The sequence below is a fragment of the Lotus japonicus genome, chromosome 3 (assembly GCF_012489685.1).
Source record: "Lotus japonicus ecotype B-129 chromosome 3, LjGifu_v1.2".
NCBI lineage: Eukaryota > Viridiplantae > Streptophyta > Magnoliopsida > Fabales > Fabaceae > Lotus > Lotus japonicus.
The window spans coordinates 31,474,254-31,483,262 of record NC_080043.1 but is presented as its reverse complement, the minus strand read 5'-3'; the positions used below and the strand labels follow the sequence as shown (position 1 = coordinate 31,483,262).

General features: G+C 34.7%; 1 pseudogene; it reads left to right on the top strand.

Annotated features, from left to right (window-relative positions):
• Positions 1-3,764: 3,764 nt before the first annotated feature.
• LOC130749297 (uncharacterized) lies at positions 3,765-5,501 on the top strand (annotated as a pseudogene).
• The last annotated feature ends 3,508 nt before the right edge of the window (positions 5,502-9,009 follow it).

Sequence of the window (9,009 nt, the reverse complement as noted above, 5' to 3'; positions counted from 1 at the left end):
ATAAATACATATTGTTGTTACTTTTGGTTGTCTTTGTAAAAAACAAGCTGATGTCAAAGCAGATGTTATGACATCTGCCTTTGTGTAGCACAGGACATTGGTCCGTTACTTGGAGTGCTTATGTGTGCCCTGTAAATCTGGTGAAGATTTGTTTGTGGTTACTTACGGTTTAAGTAGTTGTATCTTGGTTATTTATTGTGGGCTAGTTTAATTGTTAAGGCAATCTCTGATTGATGATATGTCTCCATTGTGTTAATGATTGATTGACTTATAAACGCAATCATGACCTTGTAAGATTGCGTTTTAATTTGCTACTGTTGGACTACTTGCTTCAGCCTCTGAAAACCCTAGTGGGGCTGCTGAAGTATACATATATCAAGACCTAAAACGTGAAGACGGACTGAAGCTTTTGAGAGAATCTGATCAAGTGTTTTAGGGTTGTTATTTGTGTTAGTCCTTGTGTTCGTTGTGAACAAACCTCGCTCATTGATTCTATAAGGCAAGGTTGTGTTCTATGTTCTTGAGTGTTAAAACTCTGATTGTTGTTGTTCTTACCAATCACTGTGGCAGTGGTTGAGAGGAAGTGAGAGGGGCTCTCATACTTAGGTCGATATACTAAGTAGAAATACACTGGGTAGATTAGGAAGAGAACTATGAGTTGTTGTGTTCATGAGTTTCTGTAGTTCCTATATCTTGAGATAGTGGATTTCCTTTCTCTAGGTGAAAACCCTCTTGACGTAGGTGAAGTTTCACCGAACTGGATTAACAACTTCTGTGTTGTGCTTTGTTTATTTTATGCTTGTATTGTTTACTGTTAATCGATTGTCAAAGCAATTGCTTAAGCATCGCGTAGAACATCTGCCATACGGGAACTAGAATTTCACATATTATATATATTTTCAAATATTTTATAAATAAATATATATATCATCGATTCGGTTCATCATCAGTTCATTGGTTTTTAATATTTCAAACCGTGAACCAAACCAATCTTCATTGATTTTTATCGGTTTAGATATGTTTTGAACCGAATGATAAAAAATCACTCCAATTACTTTGGTTCGGCTCGGTTCGGTTCGTCGGTTTCATCGAATCGATCCATCCGATGAACACTCCTAAGCAACACAATGCTATCTCATTTACCTGGGAAAGCGCACTCTTGATTCTTCCTTTTTGATTTCTCATTTGGAGAGCAACACAAGATCAAGACTTTTCCAAAATTATATTTAGTTAAAAATGTTAGGGTAAATTTTTTATTAATCCTAAATCATTTTTAATACAATATCTAGAAGTTATATACTTATTGAATTATTTCTAGATTTAAATGTGTCGGTCTATATAATGTTTTGAGCTTATAAATTTATTAAAAAAATTAATTATAATCTATTTAAATACCTCACGGAGAGGTATTATTTTAAATAAGTTTTCAAGTAGGCATTGATAATGTCTACCGCTCTGTTTGTTTCTAGGGAATATGTAAGGAAGGAAGTTGGTGGGAAGGAAGTTAAGTGGAAAACAGTGTTTTTCATCCGTTTGGATGAGAGAGGAAAATGATGGGAAAGGAAGAAATGCACATGGGGCCCACAAAAAAGTTTTCTCTCCCACAATGGGAAGAAAACTGACACAGCACAGTGCATTCCTCTACTGTCCTTGATTGTTGATGTGCATTGTGTGCAACGTGTCCTCTAATTTGTTTCAATTATAATTTTTTTTTATTTTTTTCTGTTTCAATTGGGCCATTGTGCGTCCAACGCGTTGTGCTTCCTTTTTTTTCTTAACAACGATATCAATCAATATATATTAGAAAAGAAGAACTTCTATCAGGCTGATTTAGTGACGTGTCATTCTCACGTTAATTCTTAGTAACGTGTCATTCTCATAAAAAAATTTCATGTGTCATTCTCAAGTTAATTCTCATAAAAAAAATACATTTTTAAATTTTAGATTTGATTAAGATTTAGGTTGTTTATTTCTTGATTTTATCTTAATTTATTTGTAGAATATTAATTAATTTTTATGGTATTTTTATTGAATTTTCGGATTTTTAATTAATTCAGGATTTTATGAGTTTTTATTGTGATTTGCTAGATTTTGATAGTTTTTATCTATATTTATTTAGTACATTTTTAAATTTTAGATTTGATTAGGATTTAGGTTGTTTATTTAATGATTTTATCTTAATTTAACTTATTATTTATTTTTAGAGTATAAATTAATTTTTATGGTATTTTTATTGAATTTTCAGATTTTTTATTAATTCATGATTTTATGAGTTTTTATTGAGATTTGCTAGATTTTTGTAGTTTTTATCTATATTTATTTATTACCTTTTTAAATTTTAGATTTGATTAGGATTTAGGTTGTTTATTTCTTGATTTTATCTTAATTTATCTTATTTTTTATTTAGTGTTAAATTTCAGAAAATATTTTATTTTATTTTAGAGTACAAATTAATTAGGATTTAGGTTGTTTATTTTTATCTTAAATTAATTAATACTCTAAAAAAAATTTCACGTGTCATTCTCAGGTTAATTCTCATAAAAAAAAATTCACGTGTCATTCCATTTGATAGATTCTCTTATATTGTGTTATTTTATCTTGAAACCGAATTTTAAAAGATTTGCCCTAATTATCTAAGATTTACCTAGATTACTCCTTACTAAATTTATTTCCAAAACAAATCTTGAAACCGTTTTTATTATCTTTTTAAATTAGGAAAAGTCTCAAGCCTAATTTACTACATATTTACAGGAATCCCGTGATTTCTCCTTTTATTCTTTCTCATGATCCACAATATAAAAAAAATGTAATGCTGAGATTATAATTCATTAAATTTTAAAAGATTTTTCCTAATTATCTAAGATACTGCATGATTGATCTCCTCCTCTATATATTAATATATATTAGAAAAGAATTAGATAACTTATCTTTTGTTAACACATGTTTCCTAATTTCAAAACAGATAATCTCACGTGTCATTCTTATGTTAATTCTCATAAAAACAATTCACGTGTCAATCCATTAGATAACCCTTCTTCTGTTGTGGGTCTTTTATTTTATTTTTGATTTATTTTTAGAGTATAAATTAATTTTTATGGTATTTTTATTGAATTTTCGGATTTTTATTTAATTCAGGATTTTATCAGTTTTTATTGTGATTTGCTAGATTTTGGTAGTTTTTATCTATCTTTATAGTACATTTTTAAATTTTAGGTTTGATTAGGATTTAAGTTGTTTATTTCTTAATTTTATCTTAATTTATCTTATTTTTAGATTTTGTTTAACATAAAAAGTAGCATTATATGTTTTTAAACAACCATTATATTCTAAACTAATTGATTGATATTATGTTAAATTTCAAATAAAATCAAATGGGATACTAACCTAATGCATTAAGTTATAATTGGAGAGGAGAAATTTCTTCACCTGAAATTTATTTCCAAAACAAATCTATCTTAGCTAAAATCTGAGAAACTTTTTCATAAAATATTAAAATCTTAAAAGATTTTCCCTATTCAATCTTCCCAATTACTTTACTATGTAATGCATTCAAATGGTGAAGGATATGTTAATGGTAGGTGTAGATTTTATGTGTTCAATTATAAGGACTAAAAAGTACCACAAACCTCCCCCCCAAGGTTGACCGCCATTTATGGTTGTTCATACCTGTTCATAGTTCTGCTCTTATATCTAAGAATCATTTCTTTTTTGTTTTATGAATATGTTGCTAAAACAATGCTATCATGGAGTGATTCTTCCTGCAGGTATACACTGGTTCCGGCCTCTTTGTATCTTGGTTTATGTGCTTCTATATATGGGTTGGAGAGGTACATGTAACATGTCAAAGTTCTGTAGTTTCTTCAAATTGTCATTAGCCTCGAGCATCTTTACTAATCTAAGTATGACCTGTCAGGGAACATATTTCACTTCCACTGCACGGAGTCATGCTACAGATAACAAGTTGCATGAAGGTGCAGTAATTGGTGACTTCAATGGGGAATTCTGGGTTGTGTTTGCCCTCCACCAGGTGATCATATTATTTTTTACTCACGAACGGTCACTTTGTTGTGTCTGTTTCTTTAAATAAAAAGCTGTTTAGGATTCAAAATTGATTAAAAAAATCTGTTTTGCAGTTTATTGGGAATCTTATTACATTTTCTCTACTCAGTGATGGGAAGGTATGTGGTGGTTATTCTTGACAGTTTGCAATGAGATTTTACTTTGAAGAATTAGATTTTAGTGTGTTACTGATATGTAGTCTATTTTGTGTAAGTCTTATTATATATTGAGGTGCATATAAAGAGTCATAGTTAAGTATTTTACTTTCTATTTCTTCATTTTCTTAAAAGATATTTCTTATACTAATTATTTATGTGTTTCATTGCATCAGTTGTATTTTGAATGAGATGTGCCTACTTCAAGTTTGTAAATAAATCTCCTTTATCAAGAGATCTTGAAGTGCCCCTCGAAGGAAGCAATTGTAGTAGCTGAAGAGATCAATAAATCAAGATTTAAGTATTTTAGTTGGGAATCTGCTCATTCTAATTTTTATTGTGAGTTGTACATGTGTGAACTTATTTCAATCTTTCTGCTCTCTTGGAATTAGAATATATTTTGTATGGTACAGTGGACGATGGATTTAACCATGAATGCATCCAAAAATTATAAAGAGTGAAAACATGTTCATGTTGTACGGGTATTAAATTTTTTAAAATGATTACATGTAATTTGGGCTTTTTTATAAGCACATGTAATTGGGTTACATAAAATCAGAGTATTAGTTGTTTTTAAGAGTCTTTTATGTATAATTTAGATGCAAACAATATGAGTAGTTTAATTTTATTATAACGATGATAACAATGATACGTTCACACTCTGCTTTTTAATATGAGTAGTTTACTCTAGGTTTGCTTTTGGGTGCTTTGATTGTGGGGGACCTTGATGATATGCAACTCAGGAGAGATGTTGTTGTTGAGATGAATAACGGTTTCCTAACAAAGATACACGAAACTCATGCCGCTTTCATTCCTCTTCAATACCTGGTTCTTTTTTCGTATATAGAAGACGGATTTCAAAAAGATATCTCTATCAATGAATTGTTCATGAACATAAGAAGCTATAAAAGACATAAGGTTTCTATGAGTCAATTTATTTCTTTTCGCCTTCAGGAGAGGAATAATGATTTGGAAATGTTGTTAATGCTAAAATGTTGTTTCAACAGTTTGTGGTTGACACTTTTACCATGATTGAAGCTAGCAGGCTCTCTTACATTCAACGTAATCAGGAGTTGATTAGAGCTGATTATTTAAATGGTATTGCAGAAGTCATCGACAAGGGAGAGACAAATCCCTCTTCGGTTGGAAGTGAGTTATTTTGCCCCCATCTTTTACTGGTGAACGTCGCTATATGTTCAATAACTGTCAGGATGCAATGGCCATCTTCAGGAAATTTGGGTACCCAGACCACTTCATAACATTTACTTGCAATTCAGCTTGGTGTGAAATTCAAAGATTTGTGCAACCTAGGAATCTAAAGGCGGAAGACTTTCCAGACATTTCTGTTCGTGTTTTCAAAATGAAGCTTGATAGACTCATATCTAATTTAAGAAAACAGAAAATATTCGGTGCTTCAGATGCTGATACGTCATATTCACAATTTTTAGACCTCGAATTTCCAATTAACAATTTTACTAATAACCTTCGAACTATGTACATAAGTTGTGGTTTGAGATTTTATATTTTTTTTCAAGAATGTACACCATTGAGTTCCATAAGAGGGGTTTGGCACACACACATATCCTATTGTGGCTGAAACCACAACATAAAATCAAAACAGGAGATGACATAGACAAACACATATCAGCAGAACTTCCTGACCCCAAACTATATCCAAAGCTATTCAAAATTGCCATCATTAAACCATCCCCTTATATGTTTGGCAGTACTTGAGATTTCGTTAACAATCTTTTTATTAGTTATTCAATTGCACGAATTTCAATCTATGCAACAAGGGTTCAATTTTAAGACTTTTTGACCACTTTGCTTAGCATTTCACACTCTTCTATTTAATCTATTGTTTAATATGTTGGTAATTCCTTATATTTATGATTTTTGATATTGTCTTCATGTTCATGAAGAATGTCAAACGAGTTCCTGTTGATCTCAATCTGACCTAGAAGAGAAGTATTTTGGTCAACTTTGCTTAGCATTTCAGACTATTCTATTTCATCTTTTATTTAATATATTTTTCATAATCAAGGTATTAATTGATATATCAAATATGATAAACATATTCCATGTGCAACGCACGGATAAAAAAACACTAGTTAATATAGTAAAAACAAAAATTCATATTATAATAATAGTTTTTTTTTTGGAAAACACAGTCTAAGTTTACTATAAAATTATAGTTCAAAAACAAATTAATTATTATAACTATAAAAAAAGTTTTTTAAGTTTATTATGTATTAACTTTAATATGATAAAAAAAAATAGTACTATTATAATTATTTTTAATAGATTGAAAATAGACATATATATATATATATAAGGATAAAGTGGTAATTATATATCATACTCATTTTTCTGTTTCTTACTTTTCCTTCTACTTTCCTTTTCTTTTCACTCAATCCAAACAACTTCAAAATCATTCAATTTTTCATTTATATTCTTTCCTCTTATATTCCTTCCACTCATATTCTTTCTGTTCCGTGCTAGAACATAGAGAGAGAAGGTAGTACCCAAAGTGTGAGGAAAGTGATGTGAACGCTTAGAGAGAGAAACTCTAACTGCTTAGAAAGAGAAAATATAACTGAATTTCAATGCTATTATTTCTCAAATGAGCTAAGAATCCCTTACAATTGGTACTCCCCTCCTATTTATAGAGGTGGAGTTGGGCTCTAGCGCCCTTAATCCGTCCAAATGGGCTAGTTGGGCCTCGGGAAGGGAGGCCCAAGGTCATGACGTGTCCCAAGCCCAAGGTCGGGTCTCCTGGGCGAGGGACCCTGGGGTCTCGCCTAGTCCACAAGACACCGAGCTCGAAGCATGAGAGCTAAGTGTGTCTTTAAGCAAGAAACAAAGCGAAAGCCCTAGTGAAAAACGATGGCCAACATGGCCTGGTAAATAAAGCCTTTTGCAATTGGAATTTTGGACCTTCAGTTGCGCCCTCTTCTTCCGGGCGAACCCAGTCCACAGGCAAGCTTGTGGCGATGGCTACTAGTCCGCCCGACTCAGCCTAGTTATGCACGCGCCCTAAATCGCGACGTTTTGTCACGTATTGCATCCTTTCCACACGTCGCGCCTTGAAGCGATGTTTGGATCGGTAAATCCACATAATCTCAACCGCCACCTTTGAAATGTTTTCTCGAATCATGTCAAAATCTTGTCAATTTTAAATTTGAACCAACCAGCTCCAACCGTCACAGTTTTCCACTTAATGCGCCGCCCCTGCTCTCCGGAATCCACGTCACACCTTTTGTGTGAAGGCCCCACCTTTACCATGATGATTTACCATGATGAGGCACGACTTCCTAATCTTTATCATACCCAACCCTTGGGTTCTTTTCCCTCACATCATTCATCATCTTCTATTAACTGCTCCCATATTCGCTCCCGACTCTCGCTCTGGTCTCCTTTGCTGATCTCACGAATCCCCACTCCGGCTCTTGCTCTTCTTCTCACAGTTCCCTTACTGGTTATTTTTCATCCCTTCCTTCTTCCCTTTCTTTTTTTCTTTCTTTGATGTCTTTGACAGGGACCTTGTCCTCCATTGAGGAGATCAAAGCCCATCGCTTGGCGACCTTCGCCACTCTACCCTCCCCTATGTCAGAGGCCCCTGATCAAGGAGTTCTTGATCAACCATCAGAACTGTCAACCAGCATATTCGTCTCTGACCTTGCTAGTAAGGTTGGTGGGCTTTGCCATTCTTCGTTTTTGGAGGGCCTTCTTCGAACCACCGGATGTCAAGGACAAGACCGCCCCTGGCAGCATCGTGGGCTTAATGACCCCAAATATTCCACTTTTTCTTTGCTTACGAATATATGTTTCTTGATCTAAGCATTAAACTTCCTTTCTCCTCCTTTCTTACTCAAATGTTGTGCGATATGAATGTTTCTCCTTGTCAACTCCATCCCTGCTCCTGGGCCTATCTGCGCTGTTTTGAGATTCTTTGCCATAGTGTTGATGTAGCCCCCTCTGCTACCATTTTTTCCTTCTTCTTTGAAGTAGATTCTCAAACTCGAGGGTCTCGCGGCTGGGTCACCCTGGTGCCCCGGCCAGGACGAGAACGATTTGCCCCTTATCAAGTGGGCCCGGAATCTTATTTGGCTCGCCGGTATTTCAGGGTCATCGTCCACCCCTCTTACCCCTCATCATTTACACAGAAGGACGGGAAAGCCCTTTTCCCTTTTTACTGGACGCTATCCCCTAGATCCTTATCCGACTTCCCAAAAATATCTTTTTCCTTCAGAGAAAGCTTCGCTGCTGAGGTCTTATCTCGACTCCCACTTTTTAGTTGTACTGAATTGCTTGAAGCCCCCCCCCCCCAAGGATCCAAATTGCTTCCCCGACTAGGTCCTTTTTCTTATTCCTTTGTCGCACCCCTCTTTTTATATGTCCTTCACCTCTAACGACTGCTCTCTTTTTCTTTTCAGGAAAAATGAATTTCTCTTCCGACGAAATGATGAAGGCTTTCCTTTCCGGGGGCGTTAAAACTCATCCTTCCGCTCATACCGGGGAGAAGAGACAAAGCTCGCCGTCGGACGACGGTGCTTCCAAGAAGAAAAAGTTGGACGAGCTGAAACCACCTTTCGTTTCTTCGACCGTCCCTGGCGAGGAGGGCACGACCTCTGGCTCTCCCGCTCCGGTTGGTGTGGGTGATTCTTCTAAACCTACTCACCAGGGAGAGGCGAGCATTGCCCGGGTTGAGGGCCTTTCTCGCCCCCAGTGTCACCGACGGCCCAGTCCTCGCCAACTGTCGTTCATCTCTCAACTTCTGCCTCTGACTTGCCAA